Here is a 12,725-nt window from a genome sequence, read left to right as displayed (position 1 = left end):
ACCCACTTGGATGTGTTCTTTATTTATTTTAATTTTTTTGTTGCATTGTCAACATGCAAACATCAGATTCAGTAAAGTTTGGTGGAGGGGGGGTTATGGTGTGGAGTGGGGCTCGGCCACGATATTCCAGTAAAGTAACTCCTAATGTTTCGGAAGAGCTTTGAAGAGTATACACAAGTGCATTTAATGTAAATGCATTCCAAAGTCATTTATTTGACCCCATTTATATACAAACACACAAGTTCTTACAGGACCAGTTTAGGGATGCTTCCTGTTCCAACATGACTAAACAGCAGTGCACAAAGCTTTGTTTTATAGGCACTTTGTTAAGAGTTTCAGCAAATATCTAAAAATGAAAAGCTATAAAGTCAAAAAATCGTAAAGTCCTGGAAAGACTCCATCTTGACCTAAATTAGAGCATCAATAAACAACAACAATCAGTCCAGTCACAAATTGCCTCCCAATAAAGGAAATCACAGTTTCCAGGTAAAGCAGGCAGCAGATCTGGCCTCTGCTCTCGGGTTTGATAGACGTCCTCGGCGTGCAGTCAGTGGTCTTGTTTTTGGGCCTCGGCCTGACGCTCATTTTCAGGCAGCGGCGTAAACAATATCACAAACATGAATCAGCAGCAGCTCAGTCTAGCCCTGAGCTCTCCGTGCCAGCGGGGTCTTACTGAAGCAGCCCTCCAAGCCTTTTTATGCCAAAGCAGTGCCGCACTCTTGTATCAGACCTTATCCTCTATCACTCTGAGTGCTGATTAGTTTAATTAGGTCTAAAGCCCTGTCCACCCATTATTCCCACATTTCCAAACCTCCAGGCTTGTTATCTGGATTGGGTAGCACTCTCATCTGCATGGCTCCACAAATTAAATCCTAGCCTGGCCTTTCTTCTTTCGGCCTGCTCCACAATGCTGTCCAATCACACACAGATTTCAAGGAACTTACTTATGCAATCAAGTAATTACGATCCGGCCGTACACAAATCACAAGCTCAACATCCTTTTACACTGGCAGGAATATTAGTTTTTAATGATGCACCAATCTTATTATTCATAGAGGTAAAAGAAAAAGTGGCATCTAAATTACGGGTTCATTGTACCGATTTATTTGGACTAGTGTATACTATAAGTAAAAGAGTCCTAAATATATAAATATATATATATATATATTGTTAATTTGGTATTTATCAAATGAGAAATGAAATGAGAAAAGATGCAGTGCTTTCAGACCTCAAATAATGTAAAGAAAAAAAAATCATATTCATTTAAAAACAGCAATACTAATGTTTGTAAAACACAGGAAAAATTCAAAAATGTATATTTGGTGAAATAACCCAATTTTTGTTTGGCCTGCTCTCCACAAGCTTTTCACACTGTTTATGAGTGATCTTGTTATTATATAATCCATGTTATATACCGTATTTTTCGGACTATAAGGCGCACCGTATTATAAGACGCACTATCAAAGAACGCCTATTTTCTGCTATTTTTCCATACATAGGGCGCATCGCATTATAAGGCGCGTTAAGTGACACTAGAAAGGGTGCCTATATCAAAGTGAACAGGGGTGGCGCCATGTTTCCCTTCCCCCACCGGGGGTGGTCGCTTGCCGGTGGAGCGTCTCAGTATACAAATCTAGCTCTTTCAAAGTCAAACGAGTGCTGGATATTAATCTACACAGATTCCTCTCCTGAAAACTGTTTATTTGGGTGAGTAACGTGCTTCAGTTTATTTACAGTAAGCTTAGATTTCCAGATGTCCACTAAGGCTTGCTGCACCAGCGTTAGCATAGCTATCCGCTAGCACGCTAGCTAGTCACCTAAACTAGTAAAGTTAACCCAAACTTAAACGACAGCGTTACACTGAGTAATCCTGCGTGTTCTGGTAAGACAGTGAGATATTAGCTAGCGATTCGTCCCCCGTAGCTTGTTTTAACACGGTAAACAAGCAGATTACAGGCTGATAAAATTCACCTCTGAGAGAGTTAGCGCTTAGCATCTAGTTAATGCTAGCCAGGCAAAGCAGCACAGACTTACAGGCCGATAACTCACCTCTGAACGGTGAACGCTTAGCGATTAGCATCTAACTCTAATAATACTGCTCCAGCAGTATTAAAAGTGCTAAATTTAGAAAATACTGATCTCTGAACAGTGAAAAAGCTAGCTAGCTAAGCGGTTAGCATCTAGCTATTGCTGCTCCAGCCTCGGAGCGGCACGGCTCTGCACGGAGTGTGTGTTTACTGCTCCTTACACCTGACGGGTAAAATTTAGATAATACTGATCTCTGAACAGTGAATAAGCTAGCTAATGCTATTTGCTGCTCCAGCCTCGGAGCTGCACGGCTCTGGACTCTGTATAGCACTGAAACTCTGTATAACGCTGCACGGAGTGTGTGTTTACTGCTCCTTACAACCTGACGAGTAAAATTTAGATAATACTGATCTCAGTGAATAAGCTAGCTAGCTTAGCGGTTAGCATCTAGCTAATGCTATTGCTGCTCAGCCTCGGAGCTGCACGGCTCTGGACTCTGTATAGCACTGAAACTCTGTATAACGCTGCACGGAGTGTGTGTTTACTGTTCCTTACAACCTGACGAGTAAAATTTAGATAATACTGATCTCAGTGAATAAGCTAGCTAGCTTAGCGGTTAGCATCTAGCTAATGCTATTGCTGCTCAGCCTCGGAGCTGCACGGCTCTGGACTCTGTATAGCACTGAAACTCTGTATAACGCTGCACGGAGTGTGTGTTTACTGCTCCTTACAACCTGACGAGTAAAATCCATACAAAAGGCGCACCGTATTATAAGACGCACTGTCAATTTTTGTGAAAATTAAAAGTTTTTAAGTGCGCCTTATAGTCCGAAAAATACGGTATATATATGGAAAAAATAAGAGACCACTTAAAAATTATGACTTTCCTTCATTTTACCAAATTAAAAACCAAAAGGATGATCACAAGCCATCAAACCAAGCTGAACTGCTTGAATTTTTGCACCAGGAGTGGCATAAAGTTATCTAAAAGCAGTGTGTAAGACTGGTGAAAACCAGGGTTTTCAACCAAATTTAGATTTCTGAACTCTTAAAACTTTATGAATATGAACTTCTTTGTATTCTTTGAGGTCTGAAAACTCTGAATATTTTTTATTATAGCCATTTCTCATTTTCTGCAAATTCTCTAAATTACAATATTTTCATTTGGAATTTGGGAGAAATGTTGTCCATAGGTTTATAGAATAAAACAACAATGTTCATTTTACTCAAACATTTACCTATAAATAGCAAAATCAGAGAAACTGATTCAGAAACTGAAGTGATCAACTAATTTCGCCATATATAAAGCAATTCTTTAGTTACTTTCTTAGGCTTTTTATTCCAAGGTGGATAGGGAATTCCTAGACAATATTAAATAACTTGGCACTTTTTTTATTCAAAAACACATAAGACAGAAATAAGTATATTTAAGCTGCAGAGTATCTGTATATTCATTCACATTTTAGTTTTGTACTAAAAGTAATCAGAAATATTTTAGAAATCATTCCTCAAAATCCCAAAAGTAAAGTACAATTATAGAGCACAATAAACACTGTCAGAAAAACGTTAAATAATATCAGCAGCAGCTGTGCAACCGTGACGGTTTCCAGAGAAATGAGATGCAACACTATCCTTTTCCTTTGTCAGAAAAACAGGATGATAAAGGTGGCAAAGTAGAATGTCATGCTTAAAGAATTACAAAAACTGGTCACATTTGGGGAGAATCTATTTCAGCCTCCACATAAACAAGCTATTTAGAAAAGCTGCCAGAATAAAAGACCCTGGCATTGCAGAGGAAAAATTATAGCATGTGAAGTTTGTCACAATTTGGGAGCAGGTGCTGGGGTCAGATAAGAGCAAATAAGACAAATCTGACCCAAACTTTCTGAACAGTTGTCTGGTTTGGTCGACACAAGATGCATATTCAATTGTCTCTACCAGAAGACTAAATCTCAGCTCAGGATGAGAATCAACCTGACTGAAGCTGAAGCAGAACACACGTCAACAAGAACACTAAACAACTGCATGTATTACTTGACACGTATTGTTTGAGCACAACTGCTCATCAGATCAGATACTGACAGATAAGACAGATCTTGTTGATTTCCTACGCACCAATCTGTTACAGGAAACACACTAAATGTAATTTTATACACATTTTTAAATCAATTCCTAATTATTTTTAATTTATAATTTTATTATAATCATAATGGGGATGATATCTATATGTATTTATATGTAACAGCAGCCGAAAAAAAAATTTAAATCATGATAAAAATAGCCAATGTACAATTCATTAAAAATGCAGGCTGTTCATATCAGAAAAAACCATCACCAAAAAAAAAATCTATTATGAACTACAAACATATAATGAGAGAAAAGTAATTTGTTACTACTCCTACTATATATATATATATATATATATATATATATATATATATATATATATATATATATATATATATATATTATAATAAAAAGTATTATTATTATTATTAGCGTGCTGCATCCAGTTACACAACTATTGTTACACTGCAAAAAGTCCATGTTCTCCTCCACCAGTCTTACACACTGCTTTTGGATAAATTTATGCCACTCCTGGTACAAACATTCCAGCAGTTCAGCTTGGTTTGATGGCTTGTGATCATCCATCTTCCTCTTGATTATATTGCAGAGTTTTTTAATTTGGTAAAATCAAAGAAACTCATCTTTTTTTAAGTGGTCTCTTTTTTCCCAGAGATGTATATAATGTTATTACATGTTAAAGTAAAATGTAAGGATTAGAAGGAGTCATTTAGTTCATATTTTTGTGTAAAAAAACATGTACATGTACCATTATTAATAGGGACAAATATGTGCCATTTAGTGTCACTGTTCTAACGTGATTTAAAGATTATTAGGAGGTCACAAAAAAGGTCCATGTGGGAGAAACGAAATGTAGTAACAATTTTAAATGACCTACAGGACCTATGAGCTATGAGAGCGTGCGCGCGTGTGTATGAGAGCAGCTGAGAGAGGCTGAGGTAAACAGTGTGTGATGCTGAGCAGCCAGGCCCACTTTAATGAGTGTAGAAACAGCAGGTCCTCCTCCATTTGTACCGTCAGAATAAAGCCGTTTAAACATGTAAACAACAGCACAACACACACACTGCTGCTGCAGCACTGTACTGCACTCACACTCAACACAGGAAGAGAGAGAGAGATACAGAGCATCCTACTACCAGGCCTCCCCCACTCTCTCCTCCTCCTGCATCATCCTCCCCCTCTCCTCCCTCTCTCTCTCTCTCCTCTTTCCTCTCCTCCTCTCCTGCTCTACAGCCTCAGCACTCCGCCTCGCGCTCTAAACCGGACAGAAATAAACAGCGGCTCGCGCGCGTTACCTGGTGTTTATGCTGGAGGAGCGCTTAGCCTTAGCTTCACTTCAGTCGCGAGCGCAGCAGCCAGATTCAGCTCAGTCACATGACTCCCATCACCTGCGCGTCTTCCCTGCTCACGTGACCCGGATCATGGATGGGAGACTGTGGGATTTGTAGTCTAAATGAGAAAGACAGAGCTATAGGAACTGTGTGCATTGAAATAAACCCCATTTCTCCTGTTTAATAAGACTACGAATTGAAAAAGAGACAAAAATATTTAGTATATAATGACTATTTCTGTGATTTATTGGAATTGTATGTAAAAAAAAAAAAAAAATATATATATATATATATATATATATATATATATATATATATATATATATATATATATATATATATATATGGGGAGATAAAACCAACATAAAACCAAAATAACATTAGACTAAAATAATTCATAACTAAAATAGTACAAATTAAATGGCAATAGCAATAAAAAAACAAAGTTATGATTTAATTAAGAAGAAATAAATATATATATATATATATATATATATATATATATATATATATATATATATATATATATATATATATATATATATATGAATAGATATACTATATAATAAAATATAATAATAAATATATTAATAAATAAATAAATAATTATAATAGAACAGGATAAAATTAAAAGCAGTCAAACAAAGAGATATATAATCGAAATGATAAAAAATAGCACGCACAAACAAAAAATAGTAGAAGACAATATTTAAGTAGCTAAAAATAACAGTAAGATTATAAAGAAAGTAAATGGTAGAAATTAAATGAAAAGGTAAAACAGAAAATAAAATAAATAAAAGGACAAAATAAATAAAAAGGCAGAAGACCAAAAAGTAAAACAGAAAATAACATCAATAAAAGGACAAAATAAATAAAAGGATCAAATAAAAAAACAAGCTGTCTAAAAGTGATTAGCAATTAATGCTAATTAATTTTTTCCAGTGTGAAAGCAGGGTTAGGCACTCGTACTGTCTCTCTTTCTCGTTCTCTCTCTTTTGCTCGTGCCATCTGTCTGTCCCTCTCTCTCTCGCGCTCTCTCTTTCTTTCGCGTGGGCCGTCACTGTCTATCTGTCCCTCGCTCTCTCTCTCTTTCACTTGCGCTGTCTCTGTTTGTCTCTCGCTCTCTCTGTCTGTCGCTCTCTCACTTTCGCTCGTGCCATCTGTCTGTCTGTCTTTCTCTCGCTCTCTCTTTCTTTCTCGCTCACGCCATCTGTTTCTCTCTCTCTCCTGATTTCATTCTTTCGCTGGCACCATCTGTCTGTCTCTCTCTCTCGCTCTCATATTCGCTCATGCCATCTGTATTTCTCTCTCTCTTTTGCTCATGCTGTCTGTCTGTCTCTCTCGCTCTCTCTCTTAACTATAACAATCTATTGCTGATATTTCTTATAACAGAACTCAAACACTAAAATACATCCAGTAATATCAAGAAAAATATCAGTAGCTCATTCAGTTAAAGTAATGCTTTTGTTTATAAAAAAGTGCCACAATCAGACTCACTGTTTGTTTGTTCCAACAAGATCCAAAAGATGGAGTCTCTCATGATGACAGTAGGAGAGATCCTGGTTTCAACATTTAATAAAAGTGCTCAAGCCCCGTTTTACAACATTCCATTTCAAAAAACAAAACATGACTATAATGAAGATTGTTATTTTTAATATGAAGTTAATAAAGGATGCCCAGCCTCTTTATTTTTTCCACCAACCGCACCGAAAACATACCGCAAGTAAAACAAAAGTAACGCAATAGTTACTTTTACTGGTAACTAGTTACTTTTATTGTGGAGTAATTCAGTTAGTAGCTCAGTTACTTTTTTTGGAGAAGTAACTAGTAACTACAACTAATTACTTTTCCAAAGTAACGTGCCCAACACTGCCTATTGTATAACCTACACATGGTGTAATATAACAGGAAAAATAAATGATATGATGAATCATGCGTATAATAAGCAGCAATACAAACTAACAAGCTGAAAGAAAAGGTCAGGTTTGATTTCAGGCTGACTTTAATGGCAGTCTTGGCTACAGTAATAGCACAGCAGCTGTCTGGGTGCCAAAGTTTAAGAGAGAGTGTTGAAAGTTGCGAGGATGCACAGAGTGAGAATGTGACCTCTCTGGATGTGGCTGTACAGGCTGAACACCTGGGGGTGGTAGGGACAGAGAGTGGCTGTTAATATTACATTAGCCTGTGTGTACCGGGGTCAGCATCCGGCTGCTCCTCTGAGTTGAGAGAGAAAGAAGGGGGTGAGGAACATCCTTAGGGACAGGCTTTTCTTTTTTTACTTTCTACCAACCTCCCCCACACACATATATATGCACACACACACACACACACACACACGAATACACACACTCCTCCTGGTGTTCAGTTCCACCACAGGAGCACAGAGAGAGAGAGAGTGTTAAATACAGGTGGCAGACTGAGGCAGGCCAGAGGGAAAGTGCATTAACGAGAGTGTGATGTTATTGCGGACGCCCTCGCGACCTTCACACACTGACACTGTGGGCATGCACAGTCCCTCACATAGAACTGCGGCCAGCACGGCAATGACGACAGTACCACAGACTGAGCAGCTTCTTCAAAACACCACGCATATGCTGCATTTCCCACAGACAGCATCTCCTCAAGCGTATTAAATATACTCACATTCCTATTCATATCCATTCAAGTGGAAACCGTGTGCACTTATGAACCAGGTAACTTCAACACATGACTTTATATCCATTTTTATACCTGTTGGAACTTATTTTTTGGTGCTGTGTCCTTGTTATAAGAACATTTAGCCATGTTTTGCTAAGGTTCCAGGAAAGTTAGACTGTACCTTTACAAAAATATTAGAATATGTCTCACACAATGTTCCCAGCTAGAACGTTTAACAGTAACATTCCTAAAACTTGTCTAAAGACTGGTAACATTGCCAGTGCAACAGAGGTAACTCTCGCTCTCCCTTTCCTGGGGCAGTCCTGATGAGAGCCAATTTCATCATACCATTTTTGATGTTCTTTATGACTTTCAAAGTTCAGTATTTATTTAAAATTTTCTTTATTTAGTTAAGTAGCGTTTGACATAATATGGATTAGAATGTTACGTACATAGGGCTATTTACTGTATACCAACCAACTCAACCTCTTTACAAAAAAAGCAAGATGTGCCTTGAGGTACTTTGAATGTTACCATTAACTAGTGTTGCCTACTCCTCAGTAAGGAAAGTAGCTATTGGCTGTCCTAGAAGTCGCTAAATGACGCCATTGACTAATTTGCATAATACATGTTTTTGAAACTGTATAGGAATAACGTTGTGGGAGAGAAAAAACACCCTAAATATGTTATAAATGTTGCTTTATAAAAAGGCAGTAACTTCTCAATATAACTTACATAAATTTGTATTGCTTTTGCCATTTAATTTGTATTATGAGTTATTTTAGCTTAACCTGATAAATCTTTTTTTTTGCCGTGTTGTTAAATGTTATTATATGTGCCGCAGTTTGCCGGAACTGTTATTCTACTTTTTTTTTTTTGTTTAGTTTTGTCATTTTTTTACGTTTTCTAAAGTTTTCTTTATTTTCAAACTTATTACAGACAAATTGTTCAATAATGAGCTAGCTAGATGTTTAGCTTTTTACAAAGAGGCAGACACTGTGGAGGAGGTGAGTGACAGGCTACGTGTTGAATGAGGTGAGTGACTGACTGAGACTGTGTGAGTTAAATTCAGTGATTTCTTTCGGTGTAGCACTGAAGACACAGTTATATTTACATTCTGCTCTGTAAATAAGGGGCGGGGTCAGTCAGCGGTGGCTTTGGACATGCTCAGTTCATTTACAGTGTGTTCGTGGAGAGGTGTAGGTGTGGTCTGACTGTGAGAGACTGCACTGTGAGTGTTATGGGGCGGGGCTCACGGCAGCAGCCGCTGCTCGCTGAGGACAGTAACTGAAGAAGAGCATGTGTTCATCTCAGAGTCGCCAAAAGTCTCCAACAACACCACAAATACTCGCTAGGCTTTTTTTTTTACCAAAAAACATTCCCATAACTTGTTTAAAATATCAAAACTTTGACACAAGTAGCTTTGACGCGACACCACCAGGACATTTTAAAATGTTTAAAAAAACATTCTAAAACATCTAGAAAACTTAACAGATTGAAAGTTCTAAAAATGTTAACTGTAACTTTCAGAAAATGTTCTAACCAAAATTGTTAGCTGGGCTGCACCATTTATAAAATTGTAATCTTTCTTTTCAGAATGTCCGCCATCGCTGTTTTCATATTTTATGGCAGTAAGAGGGGCAAATTATATATATTTTTTGCATTTACCATGTTTCTATTGCTAACAATCAAATAGTTTCTTCAAAAGGGGACTTCTATCATATATTTTGTAAGATTTCAGAAATATACAACCCTTTCTAATCACATATTTTATTCAGTGTTATTTTCTGTAACAAATAAACAACTCCTATTTAAAGTTTAATCTATTAAATTTAACAGAAACCCAGATACCAGTCCTGTGATTCAGCAACTACATAAAAAAAGTGATGACGACAAACAAAGTGAGTGGATTGTTATCACAAAGTATAAAAGTGAAGAATGGCTATTCTGATGAAAGGAAAAGGTTAAAGGTTAACCCTTTCAGACTCAATTACAATGAACATCACATAGTTTCTTTTTCCACTATTTGGCACATGTTGATATCCATCAGAATAGATCATAAACCAGCCAATGAAACAGTAGCTTAGCCCCGTCCACTGCACTGGAAAGAGAAGAAAAAAAGCAAATCAGACATTAGGGGATTTTGTATAAAAAAGAACAAAAGTCTTACTTAAATTGTGCTAAATGTACTTAACTGTACTAAAATGGAACTATTTGAAATATACTTTATGTATGTATGTAACCCCATATTTTAAATATGATTACAGTAAAATGATTAATAATGCATTTAATGAGTATTACAACTGTATCACCTTTTTACAACAGGTAAATTAGAAATGTACTAAGAATTGATGTTAAATATATTTACATTAAAGTACAAACATGCTTCTTGTTCCTGTCTTTTGTAAGTAGCACATTTTAAGGATACTTTGTTGGGTATAAAAATATATATTTTTATATACTGTAGTACCATTTTTAGCGTGTTACAAGTGTACTTAAAATTTTATAAATGTATAAATTATAAATTTACTTTTTTAAAAAGTTACATGATACGTTGTACTAAGTGAACAGCTGTTTTTAACCCACTTTGCTAAAAATGTACAAAAGTATTTGGAATATTTGGAAATAAATATTTTAGAAGTATATTAAATTACATTAACCTAAAAGTGTACTTTATAGCAGTCTATTTTTTTCAAATACACTATATTGCATTTTTTCAAAAAGTATGATCAAAGTTCACCTTTAAACATTTGACAATAGCATAGTATGAATGTACTTTTAATATATTTTAAGTACATAAATCTGTTAGACATTTCTCCATATGTTTTAATATACGTACAATTAAATATATTTATTTTCAACAGGGTTAGGATAATAGTATCTTATTTTGTGTGCCATAAAAACAGCATTCTTGTATTTTTGCCATCACTGTCATTTAATTCAGGTCTAAAAAAGGTTAAGAGAAGGTTAATGATCTTTCTGACTTCTGTACAACCACAGTTCTACCTATCTGACCGCGGTGCTAAAGGGGCTGTGGCTCCGACCCCCAGCTGTCTGCCGCATTCTCTCGCAGAGTCCCGGAGAAGAGCTGTGGTGATGGGATATGAAATGAAACAGCATGCAACAGCCTCTATCCTGAATTATAGATAGCACCCATCTGCTGACAGAGGGCCGATCTGTCAGGCCGGCTCAGTGTCACCACTTTGTGCGCTAATCGATCGTGTCCCGCTCGTTGTCTCGTCCCCATGAAGGAGGAGATTCCCCTCCTCTGTGTCATCTCTTTGAGCCGTCTGAGCAGTAAGCACAAGCAGATACAGAGCGCTGCCATACCCCAGAGAGCAATTTAGCTCTGAATGAAGTGAAAGGACCCCTCAAGGCATGGGGATTCACTTCCTGGCTGTAAAAGTTAAAAGAAAAAAAAAGGAATGTTTAGTTTCTACACTTAAACGTCCTTAAACGGTTCCTGGCTTGAGCTGCTAGTGTAGAATTTAGATTATGTAAAAGCAATTTATTTATTTAGTTTTTTACTTTATGAAAGCTCTTCACCATTGATGTTATGCAGAATCTGGTCCCAGTTGTCCTGTGGTTTTCAATGGGCTGCGCCAAAGGTCCATCGTGTCATTTCCTGGTATCCTCTGCCAATAAGGAAACCTGCATACAGCCCCCTTTGGCACCACCCCTACCACATCAACCACCAAGAGAACCCCACCCACTAGATCCATTAAAGAAATGCTATTTCAGTCTGCTGGTTGAGAACCTCAGATAGTACACAGCAGGATTAGCCAACAGACTTCGTCTGAGTGAGGGATCTGTGGCATGTGAGGAGAAGAGGGAGTTGAAAGTATGTGCAAAAGAGAGTTTTGTGCTTCTATCGCAGTTACGCATGAACTAGCTTGTTTGTGTTTTGCCATTTGGCACAATTTTAAAAAAGGAAAACAATTAGAGTGAAACTGATTAAAATAATTCTTCCTTGTTATGATCCTGTTGGTCATTGTTGATTATTGTTTTCTTTGTGAGTGTGCCTTTTTGCAGCTCATTGCTGCCTCGCTGCCTTGATTCAACCAATCTGATTGGTCACCACCAGGGGGAACCAGCCATAAAAAAGAACAGGAACAGGAAGTTCTGGGTGTGCTTGGCTTCCAACATGGCTCCTGTGTGTTCTAGAGTCTCTGCCGCTTGGTCATTTCAGAGACTGCAGCCTGTTGAAGTGTTGCAACTAAGCTGATAGTAAAAACCTGTCCTTTGGTGTAAACATTGTTTGTTTTGTTCTCTAAGTGGGGAGAAAAGACTTTTATTCTTACAAGTTCTCTCAGTGGGGAGAAAGAGTGTCTTTTTTATGATATCTCTTGGTTTGTTTAGTTAGGGAGTTAGATTAGTGAGATTAGTGATTTGTATGTCCCTTTCTTTCTTTCTTTTTTTGTTAGGTAAGTAAGTTTTCTTATACTTTAGGTTATACTTTAGCCTTGCTTTGTTTATTATTTTCTCTTTTTCCCCTAATTGTTGTCTCCCCATTGATCCAAGTTTTTACATTTTTTCTATTATTTGTTAAGTTAATCAAACTTTTAGGCAATTTTAGAGGGCAGGCAAAAATAAGGGGCGGAAAATACAAAAACAAGGAGACAAAAGCGCTAATACAGGCAAGGA

The 12,725-nt window shown here is 37.0% G+C and overlaps 1 protein-coding gene across 3 annotated transcripts in view; it reads right to left on the bottom strand.

The window, feature by feature from the left end:
* Positions 1 to 5,508, bottom strand: part of tsnare1 (T-SNARE Domain Containing 1) — a 283,761-nt gene extending 278,253 nt beyond the window's left edge. For all 3 annotated transcript variants that reach the window (XM_049480129.1, XM_049480130.1, XM_022673881.2), the window contains exon 1: positions 5,409 to 5,508. The gene's annotated coding sequence lies outside the window, so the exon portion shown is untranslated. The remainder of the gene's footprint in view (positions 1 to 5,408) is intronic.
* Between the last annotated feature and the right edge of the window lie 7,217 nt (positions 5,509 to 12,725).

The sequence above is a fragment of the Astyanax mexicanus genome, chromosome 6 (genome assembly GCF_023375975.1).
Source record: "Astyanax mexicanus isolate ESR-SI-001 chromosome 6, AstMex3_surface, whole genome shotgun sequence".
NCBI lineage: Eukaryota > Metazoa > Chordata > Actinopteri > Characiformes > Acestrorhamphidae > Astyanax > Astyanax mexicanus.
Note: the sequence above shows the minus strand (reverse complement) of the source record. Positions and strands in the feature narration are given on the sequence as shown.